General features: G+C 52.4%; 1 protein-coding gene across 1 annotated transcript in view; it reads right to left on the bottom strand.

Annotated features, from left to right (window-relative positions):
• LOC125945969 (evasin P1181-like) overlaps nt 1–13,015 on the bottom strand; it is a 329,927-nt gene that overhangs the window by 210,626 nt on the left and 106,286 nt on the right. The window lies entirely within an intron of this gene.

Here is a 13,015-nt window from a genome sequence, read left to right as displayed (position 1 = left end):
CGGCGTCGACAACAATTCTGCGCGTTGCGGGTGCTGCTGCATGTCCAAGTTGATACAGCTGATAAAAATACTATCCTTACTCCGTATAACTCTCTACTAATTTGCTATCGCAATTGATGCTTCGCCTTTCAGGTGAAACTGCGAGAAATCTTTTTTCCACGTCGCAGATCGATTGCAGGATACGACACATGCGCGGCCGCCGTCGAAGTAACCCGTCCCCCCCCCCCCCCCCCCCCCCCTCCGTCTCTCGCGCGCGCTGGAAGAAGCGCGCTTCCTCCCCGCCTTTCTCCCTCGCGCGCGCGAGATGAAGCAGCAATCGTTGGCTGACCCTCGCAAGCTTTCACTCGCCTATGCAGCGTACCATAGATTGTCTCACTCATGCATACAATTTGGGTTTATTGACCTTAGAGAGTGGTTTCTATCTTGGTGTGCACAATCTGCTAGCGCGATAAGTAATCACCGCGAGTGAGCTTATACACACGTTTCCATTTTTCTGCAAGCAATATGAACCGATGTCACCGCTGCTTATCGTTCAAGCCCTCACCACGTTCACACTCACATCCCCTCGCACTCACAAGCATTTACCCACGTTCATAGTCGCCTCCACTCGCACCTTTGAAGTGAGTGTGAGTGAGTGTGCCGACTTAATTATGTCGATCTTTCCCTTTCATCCATGTCGCTCTTCCTGAGCCCGCCTCCTGAAATGTTCTTCTCCGTGGGAAAGGAAGGGATGGGGGTTCGTCAAAACATTTCGGGCAGGGGGGTCGACCCTGCCCCCCCCCCCCTAGCTGCACCAACGCGGTAACTCGTCTGCTCAGCAAGGCAGTACCCAGCACATACTTACTGGCTCATGCTATTATACAACTAGAGCCATTGGCGTGTGAAAGAGATTAGATGTATACCGTAAACTGCGTGAAGTTCCCAAAAAATGCTAATTCCCTTAAAAGGGTTGCTACCCATTACACTACAAAAAACACGCGCTATGGGTATGTTCAACAGGGTATCTGAGTAAGTATCTCGGTGTCATATTTATGCATAACGTGTGAAGGCCAAAACACGTTAAATATATATTTAACAAAGCACTAAGAGAATTAGGTCACCTGCGTCCTACACTATCCAACTCTCCAAGATACTAAGCTAGTGTTACACATGTATAAATCGCTAATCCCTCCTGTTGTTGACTACGCATATGTCGTTTCGAACCCTCACAAGCAGTGTGAGATTAACAGACTGGAAGCAACTAAGAAAAAGAAGCTGCAAAATTTGTATGTCACCATTATTATTGCGACTGTTCACCCTCTTCTGCACTTCATTTTATTCACGTCGCCGCATCGCATCACTGGATTTCTTGGACAGCATCGTCAACTCTCCGATTAGACTTTAAGAAAAGTCGCAGTTTTACTCGAAAGGCGAAGCAGCAATTGCGAAGTAGCGGGATCGAGTCTCGGCCGCGGCGGCCGCATTTCGATGGAGGCGAAATGCAAAAATGCCCGTGTGCTTGCGTTCTAGTGCACGTTAAAGAACCCCAGGTGGTCAAAATTAATCCGGAGACCTCCACTACGGCGTGCCTCATAATCAGAACTGGTTTTGGCACGTAAAACCCCAGAAAGAAGAAAATGCGATAGCAACTTAGTAGAGAGCTATCCGGAGTAAGGATAGTAGTTTTATCAGCTGTATAAACTTGGACATGCCGTAGCACCAGCAACGCGCAAAACTGTTGTCGACGCCATCGCCGTTTTGCCCGTGTTCGCACCGAACGCGCGAAGCGTTGGCGACTGTTGCCAGGGCCTCTGGGGGCGGCACGGAGAGAGAGAGAGAGAGAGAAATGAACTTTATTAAAGCACCGGCGGAGGTAGCAGGGTGCCACGCAGGGCACCCTGCACTATATATGTGCAGTCATCAAGTTGCGTCTCGACGCTTACGCCGGGGGACCCAACGTTCTCCACGAGGCTGTCGCCCCTGGGTCCGGTCGGGTGCGTCCCTGCGCGTTTCGCGAGCGAGAGCTGTCTCGATCCGCTGGACCGCCTGTAGCTGTTGCTCTGAGTCCTGAGCCGGTTACAGCACTGGCAATGTCCGTTTGCAGTCTGCCTGGGTAGGCCGCTGCCTCTTCTGGATTCAGTTTACAATCCCACAACACGTGAGTTAGCGTGGCGGTCGCACTGTTACACACACTACACTTTGCGCTCTCGTAGACGTCGGGGCATATGAAGCGCGCGAGCGCAGGCGTGAGCACCGAGTTCGTTTGCAGCTGTCTGTAGAGTACCGCCTGTTCTCTGGTGAGCTGCGGGTGTGGGTCCGGCATGGAGCGACGTGCGCTCCGGTACCATTCCAGCACGTCCGCGTAGCTCGTTACCAGTTCGGCTTCTTCTTCGTCGTCTTCATCGTCGGTGGCTACTCCCTCCGCTAAGACGAGAGGGACGCTGGTGCCACCACGCGGCGAGTAAGACCTCGCGCAGCGGCGTTCGCCTTCTCATTGCGGTTTGGGGAGGTGCTCCCGAAGTAGCAGCCTTGATGCGCCGGGAACCATCGGCACTGTCTGTCACTGCACTTCATAACGCGCACCGCACTGGCACACACATTATTTCTGCCGTAGTTGCGAACCGCTGTGCGCGAGTCGCTCAGGATCGTTGTACACTTGTTGTCGGCGAGGGCCAGCGCAATGGCGGCTTCTTCCGCCTGATGCGCTTGCTTCGCACGGACGCTGCAAGCACTGTAGATTTCGCCCGTTGTGGCGCGTATTGCTACGGCCACGTATGTGTCTTCTTTGTCTTTGTATTTAGCGGCGTCCACGTATAAGGCGCCGTTATCGTTGGCATGTGCTTCAGTGAGGGCCTTGGCTCGTGCGTCTCGTCGGCCTTGGCTGTAGTGTTCGTGCCTTGGCCTAGTCTGTCCAGGATGCTTCGTCCCGTTCGTGTAGTTTGGAGTCTCTCGCGCTGAGATGTTCTTTGCGCTTCTGCGATTTCTTCGAGGGTGTTGTGCACCCCCAGCTCGAGCAGCTTGGCTGTGCTCATGCAGTTGAATAAGCCGAGCGCAGCCTTGTATGTCCTTCTGATGGCCGCATTTATCCGGTCGCGCTCCTGTACTTTCCAGTAGTGGAACGCGCCTACGTCGGCAGCGTGGCTGATGGCGAAGGACTGCACGAGACGTAGTAGGCTTGCCTCCTTCATCCCTCCGTGCCGGGTCGCAACTCGCTTGATGAGTCGCGTGGCGATACCCATCTTAGTGATGATCTTGTCGACGGTGACGCCGTTGCTCCTACTGGCTTCGAGCACCATGCCTAGGACACGGAGCTTAGAGACTTTCGGAATGACGATGCCGTCTCTGGTTCGGAGCACGATCTTGTCCGAGTCTTCAGTGGCTTTCTTCCTATATCGCCCGGGTGGTGGGACGATCAGGAGTTCGGACTTTTGTGGCGAGCATCGGAGACCGGTGCCATCCAGTTGATCTTCTATTGTGTTCACTACTTCTTGTAGCGTTTCTTCGATGTACCCGTCGCTGCCGCCGGCAACCCATAGCGTGATGTCGTCCGCGTAGATCGTGTAACGGACGTGCGGGACTCGCGCGTTTAGTCGCTCCGCAACTCCGATCATGACCAGGTTGAAGAGCAGCGGCGATATCACGGAGCCCTGCGGTGTGCCGACGCTTCCGAGGGTCTTTTCTTCTGGTTGTAGGTTACTCGCTTGTATTTTTACCGTTCGGTTGGACAGAAAGTCCCTTATGTAGTTGTAGAATCTTCGTCCAAGTCCTAGCCGCGAGGCCTGCGACAGGATTGCCGAGTGGCGTACCTTGTCGAAAGCACTCTGCAGGTCTAGGCCGAGGACTGCTCTATTGTCGTGAGTGGGAGCTGATACTTCCAGAATTTCATGCTGGAGTTGTATCATGGCGTCTTGGGTACTGAGCTTCTCTCGAAAGCCGATCATTTCGTCCGGGTAGAGGCCCTTGTCTTCGAGGTAGCGGTTCCACCTGTTACGCATGATGTGTTCCATCACTTTTCCGACGCAGGACGTCAGGGAGATGGGCCGTAGATTTTCAATGTTGGGTGGCTTGCCGGGCTTCGGTATGAGGACCGTGCGAGCCGTCTTCCATCGTTTCGGTAGTTTGCCTTCTCTCCAGCATTGGTTGAAGTATCTTGTGAGTGCTGCGGTCGCCCCATTGTTGAGTTTACGCAGCGCCCGGTTGTGAAGCCGGTCTGGTCCTGCCGCCGACTTGCAGTTGAGCTCTTGTAGTACCGCTCGGACTTCCCATTCTTCGATCTCTCGATCCAGTTCTGGGTTGTGCGGTCCATTGTGGTCGGGGTGGATCTCGGTGGCCGCTGTGGGGAGGTACTTGGCATTGATGCGCTTGCTGGCTTCCTCTTCGCCTAGTGTCTTGACGGCAGTGTAGATCGTTTCGGCAAGCCTGTGCTGCTGGTGGCCTTTCGTGGATTTATCGTCCCGGAGGTGTCGCATCAGCTTCCAAGTCTGTCCTTTATGTAGTTGTCCGTCCGCAGCGCTGCACGTTGCGTGCCATTGCTGCGTGCATAGTTCTCTGCTGTATTTTTCAATGGCGTGACCCAGCTCGGCGACTCGTTTCCGTAGCCGTCGATTGTGCCGTTGCTTTTTTCATCTTCTTTGCAGGGATTGGCGAGCCTCGATCATGTGAGCCAGCTTGCTGTCGATTTGCGGTACTTCCTCTTCTACGTCCAGCTCGGTGGTAACCGAGTCGGCTGCTTTGGTTACGCGTTCCGTCCACTTCTCGATGTCTTCGATGTCGTTGTCGGCTTCATCGAGGGTTGCGCGGAAACGCGTCCAGTCTGTGAGCTTCTGCTTGAATTTCTTTTGGTCGTTGTGTACCGTTGTGGGTATGTTCAGTTCTATAATGTAGTGGTCACTGCCCAGGTTGTGGCCAGTGTTGAGCCAGGTCACCGTTCCTCTTGCTTTGCCGGAGAGTCGAGCGAAAGTGAGGTCTGGGTTTGTGTCCCTCGTAGTCCACGTTCCAATTCTTGTAGGGTTGCCCGGATCTGTGTAAAGCACAAAGCCAGCGTTTGAGGCTTCTTCCAGCAGGTCTCGTCCTTTGGCCGAGGTGCGGTTGTATCCCAGCTCTTTGTGTGGCGCGTTGAAGTCGCCGCACACCACCACCGTGCCGTTGGGGCTTGTCTTTTGTAGTCTTGTGTAGTAGTGCCTTGAATTTCTGCTGCCCGTGTGTGGGATTGCTGTAGATATTCGCCAATAATATGGGTTCTTGCTTTCTTCTACCCAGCCCGATTTCGGTGACGCAGTGCTCGATGGAGCTGCGTGCCAGGAAGTTCTCGTGGTGTATAGAGGCGAGTCCCTTTCGCACGAAAGTGCACACCCCCTGTGCGGCTCCCTTGCCGTGCTCTCGCGCGCTGGGCGGGCTCGAGTAGGCTCGGTACCCCGGCAGAGTCGGTGTGTCTTCCATGTGGGTTTCTTGTATCATTATAACGTCCGGTGGTTGCCCGACGCTTGCCACGTGCTGCTGCAGTACCACCTTCCGACACCGGAACTCGTTGGCGTTCCAGTGCCAGATTCTTAATCTTGTGCGGGTTGTGGGGTTTCGGTCCATGTTTGTGGGATGCTGCAGGTGTTGTTCTCTTCATTGGTGGTGTTGTTCTTGTTAAGAATTTGGTTCAGTAGTGCCTTCGTCTCCGCGAAGCCCGTGGTTACCCGGAGCTCGAGTGCGGTTAGGCGCTTCTCTAGTAGTTCGATGCGTTTTTCATGTCTGTTCAGGCGTGCATTGTTGCTCTCACGTTCCCTGTTCATTGCTCTGTGTTCTTTGAAAGAGGGGCGGGATATTTCCGCCGTATGCTCTTCCATGTCTTCTACCGTCTCGTGTTGTGGGGCCGTTGATGGAGGTTCCGTTGTGGGGGTCCTCTCTGCTATTAGTGGTGTAGCTGATCGTTGATCGGGTACCTGTTGTGGTGGCGGCGTAGGGGTGAGTGTTCTCTGCGCTGCCTGTGCGATGTCCATTCTTGTGGTTCCTGCGGGCTGTTGTCCTGCACGCAGTAGTCGTAGGATTTCTGCTTGTCCTTGTTTCAGTTCCCTGACCTGGGCCTTGAGGTTTCGGTTCTCGGCTCGTAGGTTTGCGTTGTCTTGCTGTAGAACTCGCATCGTGTCTTCGATTTGCGGTGTTCGGCTTTTGCCTCTGTGGTGGTTAGCTACCTTTTCGGACCACGTGGCGCGTTCTCGAGAGCGAGACTCGCGGCGCGCGGACTGAGTGGTGCGCCGTTTGCTCCTGCTCCTGCTTTCCCGCCCGTGCGACGTGGCACGGCCGGAGTCGCCGCCATGCACGCCGCGCAAGCAGCTGCGACTCGCGCTGCGCTTGCGCTCCTCCAGTGGACGGTCGGCTTTGAGGGGCGGGAATTCTGCGGGGTTGTCGTTCACAGCTATGCTGACGTGTGTCGATGACGTGTGTCGTGCGTTCTTCCATCTTCGCTTCTTTACCAGATATGGCAACTTGAAACGGTTGCTGCAGCCCGGCGCCCGGTTGGGTGGGGGCCGTTACAAAGCTTGCAACGTGGCTTGCATTCTTCGGCGTGCGTGTCTCTTGGGTTAGGCTTACCGCAAGCGAAGCAAACCTTCGTGTTTGGTTGCGGGCATACGTCTTGCCGGTGGTCGATTTTGCCGCACGTCCGGCATACTTGGTGGTGTTGACAATAGAGGCTGCATCTGACGATAGTTACGCCGTACTTTACGGTAGAAGGTACTTTCTGTCCCTGAAACAGGACCAATACCGCTGTCGTTTCTCCAATGCGGTGTGCTTCGATGGCTTTTGGGTTCCCTGGATGTATAATGTTTTCTCCGATGTCTGCGGTAGTTTCCGTCTTCGGTATCCCGTGGATGACTCCTTTCGAAGTATCGTGCGGGGCCGCGAAGTAGGCGTAGGTTTCGTGGGCTTGTTCCCCGATGATCAGTGAAGTATCGTGGCGTAGCGCCTCGCTCTCTGCTCGTCCGGGGTACTCACAACGATAATATTTTGCGCCACATTGGCGCACACTGTGTCCTGCATTGCTTCCGCTTTGGTGATACCCGCGGCCGTCCAAGGCTGCCGTTAGGGTTGGGGCTTCGGTGCGCCCCGTGTTTAGGCCTCCTCTAGGTCTGATGATAATTTTGCACTCTTCTCGGGATATTCGTTGGCATGCGCGCCATGCGTGCTAAATTTGCGGTAACCTTCTTGACGTACTGCGCTTGAGTGTAGCGAGATTCATGCTTCTTGCCGGCGGGGGTAGACTCACCGTTGAAGCAGGCGTGCGATGTTGGCTTGTGCTGACGTGGCTGTCGCGCGCCGGTCTCTCAACCCGCGATGTCGTCGTCCGGTAGAATTTCGCCTTGGACTGCTATCGCTGTGCGCCCGTCGATGTGGACGAGCCGTGGTTGTAGATCTTTTGCTTCTTGTTCTTGTTCTTGACGAACGTCGGGCTCGAACTCCGTTTCCATCGCCGAGGCCAAATCGCCGTTAGCGGCTGCGCCGACGCGGCGGCCGGCGGCCTACGTGGCGCGCCGGCCAGAAGTCGAGCTAGGCCTGATTAGGCTTAGCTCCGGAGCTCCGCTTCAGAACTTTCCGGTCCCAAAAACGGCGAAAAAATGGAAATTTCTCACCAAATTTGTTGTTGGTGAGTTGCTTGCAACTTGCTGCACACTCTGGTTGTGTTGGTTCTTCGATATTGGGTGAATAACCGGCACTATCAATCATAATCGACGGAGCCGATGCGAGACTTGTCCGCTCACCTCGGCGACCGCAGTGCCTCCCGGTCGGCGGCACGGAGGTTTTCGACGAGATCAGAACGGGAAACTCGTCGAGCAGCGTCGGAAGTTTTTGCCACCTTCTCGCGTCACATCGTTTTTATGTAAATACGCATTTGGTGCCGCAGCTAAATGTCGCCTCCCCTCCCTCCCTCACTCCCGTCCCCCCACGGCCTTGCGCGTGACGGAAGAAGTCACGTTTGCTCTCTCTCTCTCTCTCTCTCTCTATATATATATATATATATATATAGATATAGTGATTGTAAAGGAGGAAAAATACGCGTAATTCTGCAGCTCTTCAGGGAGCATGGCGCAGAACGCGCGTTTGTTCTCCGACGTGCGTTTGCTCCCCGTGAAAGCGCGCGTCCCTCGCCCCCGTTCACTTGCACATACATCGTCCGTCGCTCGGCGACGATTTCATCGCCGTTGACGTCACACTGAACCTCACGGCGACGGCGACGCCGATGGCATAAATCCTCTTTGAGAGTCCTTATAATTGATATCACAATAAAACAATCGACGGTACGTACCACTTCATACAGCGCAGATGGATTCATCAAGGCTCAGTAGCGTGTCCAAGAGGTCGACACCTCCCATATTTGTATTGTTTCAGCCACGGCGGCAGGGCATTCTATCAAAACGGAGGCATTTTTTGGCTGATGACCATCTTTTTACTGCGGTTGTGGTGTTCACGCCGAAAGAGTCGAAAGCAAATGTGCTGGTGTGTTGTACCACTTTGTTGCTTTCAGCAGTAAATACCCTTTCCACGTTGGCTTCTTTTGAGTTCAAACAACCACGCCGTTCCTTCTTGAGTTCTTTATCACATCTTAACTGGCAACCATGGATGCGATTGGCACACACAGGGCCAGTGCTCTGCTCTTGTACGACAGGGCCAGCACAGGACCAGTAAGACAAGTCGACTTGCAACGGAATCCCTGTGAAATAGTTGCCATAGAATAGCTTACGGGAAACCCATGCTGGAACTTCCTTAGCAAGTCTCATTACAACGTACGAACTCCACAGCCGGGTTCCGCAGAGCACACTACATTGTGATCTCTGCCACTGAAAATCTCCCATGTGTAGCAGAAGCCACTCATTCCTGAAAGGATATGCACTTTATCTCTCCAGTTGTGTGGCTTTTTAGAAAGGTGCTGTTTTGTTTTGAGCCTTCCTGTAAATTGAATTATTTGCTCGACGACGGTTAAGTTCTCTTGGTTAGGGATATCTCATTGGCTTGAGTACCTCTGGAAGAACAGGCTGGATCTTAGCTAGATAGTCTATGTTTTCTTTCGGAATGGTTTCGTTGTTTTTGAAGTTAATGCTGGTATTTTTATCTCGTCAATTCGTTTGCAGGTCAGTACTGACGAAACGATCGGGACATTGAACTCTCTGTTTCATTAGTATCGCGGCCCAGGAAGGCGAGTGAGTCACACACGGAAAGCTATGCCAACGAAGTGGTCTAATTCTTCTACAGACAAGCGCGAAATGGAATTTGGAGGATTTTGTGTACAATAGAAGTTTGACTGCTCCACAATGACCCAAGTGAAGGAAGTGGGGGAAAATGCTTGAAAAACTCGTATGGTGTTCCCATACTCAGGATACCTCCCTGTTTTTTTTATTATTCCTGGTCTCAGCTAGTGCTTGTCTCAGTAGCTCTCGCTTTCCAGGCTACCTTTTGGTTTCTGTTCACTCCATTCGATGAAGACGATGTAGAACACTGGTGGTTTTCATCAAACCTGAGGCCTTAGATTCGGATTCTACATCCTAAAGTAGCGTGCGTACAGCGGGCACATCTCTGAGAAAAAAAAAACTTAATAGTTTGAAAAGGAAATAAAATGGAAAATTGTACAGAAAAGCATCTCAACTTTCCTCTGCATTAAAACTAAAAACCAATTTTATTGGTTATTGTAACCGACTATTGTAAACAAACACAATATCAAGTTTGCAATAATGTTTTTCTGCGCATAAAGCATAGAAACGTACAATGAGGTTCATCGTCCTCAGTGGGTTCCGAGTCTTCACTGTCACTCGGCATGCACCGAACGCGTACCGATGACTGTTTTTAGAAACATCTGGCATTCAAGTGAAGTAAAATGCAATAATACTTAGTATTTGTTGTCTCAAAGAAGAATGAGCTGAACTGGGACATTTGAGGGGAAAAAACCTAATGCTACAACGAATCACACGCCATGTAAACAACCGGTCACGTACAGAAATTTTAGTGTCTTATTTGCGTGTAAGCTACTTTTGCGAAATAACTTGCGGGCGTGCTTTCTTGTTGTTGTCATCAGATGCAATATTAGACTGCCTTTAGCTAAGAGAGTGAACCGAAAACGCATAAAAGTAGGAATCACACAACCTCCGACAAAGGAAGGCAGAGTGTTATGTGCTTTCGGGCCATGTTACCATAGGGTCCCGAACCCAAATTCAAGTGCAACATGTGCGTGACGAATTCTAAGATTATCAAACTGGATCACGCGGGTCGGTGTTTTATTGCTGGATTTGCACAAACATTTAGTATTCTTGAAGTGAGGGTGTGCATGAAAAGACAACACAAATACTTACCCCGAAGAAAATGGGCGCACGTGCTCCTGCCTTGAAAGTATTCCCGGACGAGGCTCGCTGGCGCAGAATCTGTAACAATCAACATTGCTAAATAAGGACGTTACCGATTGGCCGCTCGGCACGTTAGTGAAGAGATACGAGTGTGCGACTCTCGAAGGCTGGGTTGTGTGGGGTACGTTAAGGCACGATAACGCCGCCCCATAGAGTGTCAAGATAACGCCGGTGTAGCATCGATAAATAGCACGAGCAAACCCAATGACGAATACCATGCTCGAGCTAAATATGAAATCGAGCGATTGTGATTTAACAAAAAAGTCGCAGTTTCACCCGAAAGGCGAACCATCTATTGCGATAGCAAATAAGTAGACAGCTTTACGAAGTAAGGATAGTAGTTTTATCGTCCGTATAATCTTGTAATTCGCTTACTAACATAGTTAACAAGCATGGTGTCGCGCGTGCACAATCAAACGTGATCACAGCTCACTGGGTGTTCGCGCACACTCGCTGTCAAAACGCTGGAGTAGGAAAGCGTGGCGGTAGCTGCAAGCGAGTTGATATGCTTGCAGCCCCTCGCTTCAACGAGAACTAAGTAGCGAGAACTATCAGCACTCGGCGCACTCTGTCCTCATCACGGTTCGCTTTCAAGATATGCCTGCGTGACCGCGCCATACGCAGCCGCCGCTGGAGTAGAACGCCCTCCCTCCCCTCTCCCGGTGCCTCGCGCGCGACGGCAGATGGCTCGCTTCGACGCCACTTTCCTCCCTTGCGAGCGCGAGATTGAGCCACCACCGTCGGCTCACCCTCGCACGCTTTCACTCGCACACACAGCATACGGCGCGCGGCGACTATGTTATCGCCCGCGGACTTCATAGAGAACATCACGGCGACGCCGACGGCAGGGGCATAAATGCGCCTGGAGTGTCCATGTAATCGCAATCACAATAAAGGACAGCCTTCTCTTTACGCTTCATGTGATATCAACGATATCTATTTATATTGCCACCTGGAGGGGTATTCTGTAAGACTCCACCTAGTGGACTGTCCACTGTGGCTGTCGCAATTGACTCCAGCAGCACGAGCGAGCAGGAGCCAGCCATTCTCCTTCTCGCTTGTGCAACTGGAGCCAATCGCCGATAGCCGAATTGGGCAGTCCACTAGGCGGACTCTTACATAATACGCCCCCCCCCCCCCCCTGGTGTTTTACGCCAGCAAACGGTCAGCATTGCGGGCGCAGAAAAAAACAGCGAAGAAGACGACGAAGTCAAAGGTCCCGCGCCAGGTGGATGATGATGATAAAAACTTTTATTGAAAATAAGAAAGTAAACCTTGGGTTACGGGAAGATATGGTCAGGTCCCTAGTCCGGGACACCGTTGGCAAAAGCCGCTGCCCGTGCTCTTTCGATGAGGGCTCGTTGCTCCTCGAGGTCCGAGCTAGACAGGGCCGCCTCCCAGTCCTCCCACGTTGGCTGATTTATTATGGCAATACTGCTATTTTTCTGACAAGCCCATACCATATGGTATAAGTCTGCCTTTTGGCCACAAAATTTGCACTGCGCCGAAAAAGACTCGGGCTTTATGGCGTGAAGCTTAGATGGATTATTAAAAGACATAGTTTGTAGCCGACGGAGGTGACACTCTTCTGATTTATTAAGACCCCTAGCGGGCCCCGGCAGTGTCTGCCTCTCAAGGCGCAGATGCTGTAGTATCTCCGAGTATGTTGTTAACGGAGAGGGGGAGACAAAGTCAGCAAAGGAGGACGTAGAAGGATCCCGGGGAAGAAAAGCTCGGGCTGAAGCATGTGCACGCTCGTTTCCCTCAACCCCCTCGTGACCTGGTACCCATATCAGCTGCTTAGGTGCAGCGCGAGTCTTAGCTTGACTAAGAATTTTGCATGCCAGCGGCGTGATCCTACCACGCATATAGTTTCTATAAGCCGCCTGCGAATCTGTAATAATGTATTCTGACGCGGAGTGTGTCGCGGCTAGGGCTATCGCCACTTCCTCCACAGTCAAGGTTTCCCTGTCACGAACGGAAAGCCCGTCTACAACCTGCATTTGGTGCACCACTGAGATTGTCGATATCCCCTTTACAGGGCCCGCAGCGTCCACGAAGAAGGCTCCTTCTGTTCTGGAATAGCACTTGTTCATCATCTTGCTCCTTGCCACTCTTGTGGCCTGATGATGCTCCGGGTGCATGGTGGAGAACCATCCCTTCGTGTCTGGCATTTCTCGTGTCTGGCTGCTGGTACTGTTGCTTGCTCTTGCCTTAGTGTGTGACAAAATGATGGATGTGCTGGGTAATATAATCTATGCACAAAGTCCCTCTGAGCTGCAGGAGCTCCAGCGCCGTACCGGTGTTTACGCCTGTACACCGCGCCAGCACATGCATCACAAGCCCCTCAGTTTGGACTCCTCCCAGAGGAAATGGCAGCTCCGACCATCCCAACCGGTATGGAAACCACAACGCCGATTCATTGTACGCTACTCATTTTGCGAATGCCGAATCCCTTCCACGGCGCCATACATGAGGATGTTGAAGATTGGCTGGTGCACTATGAACGTGTTACCGCGTTCAACAAGTGGGATGACGAAGACAAACTGAAAAACGTATATATCAGCCTTTACGATGGCGCACGTGTTTGGTATGAGAACCGTGCAGATGCCCTAACCTCATGGGCAGAATTCAAATGCCGGCTTCGTGAGACGTATGCG

Source organism: Dermacentor silvarum, chromosome 5 (assembly GCF_013339745.2).
Source record: "Dermacentor silvarum isolate Dsil-2018 chromosome 5, BIME_Dsil_1.4, whole genome shotgun sequence".
NCBI classification, from domain to species: Eukaryota; Metazoa; Arthropoda; class Arachnida; order Ixodida; family Ixodidae; genus Dermacentor; species Dermacentor silvarum.
The sequence above is the reverse complement of the archived record's forward strand: the minus strand, read 5'-3'. Positions and strand labels throughout refer to the sequence as shown.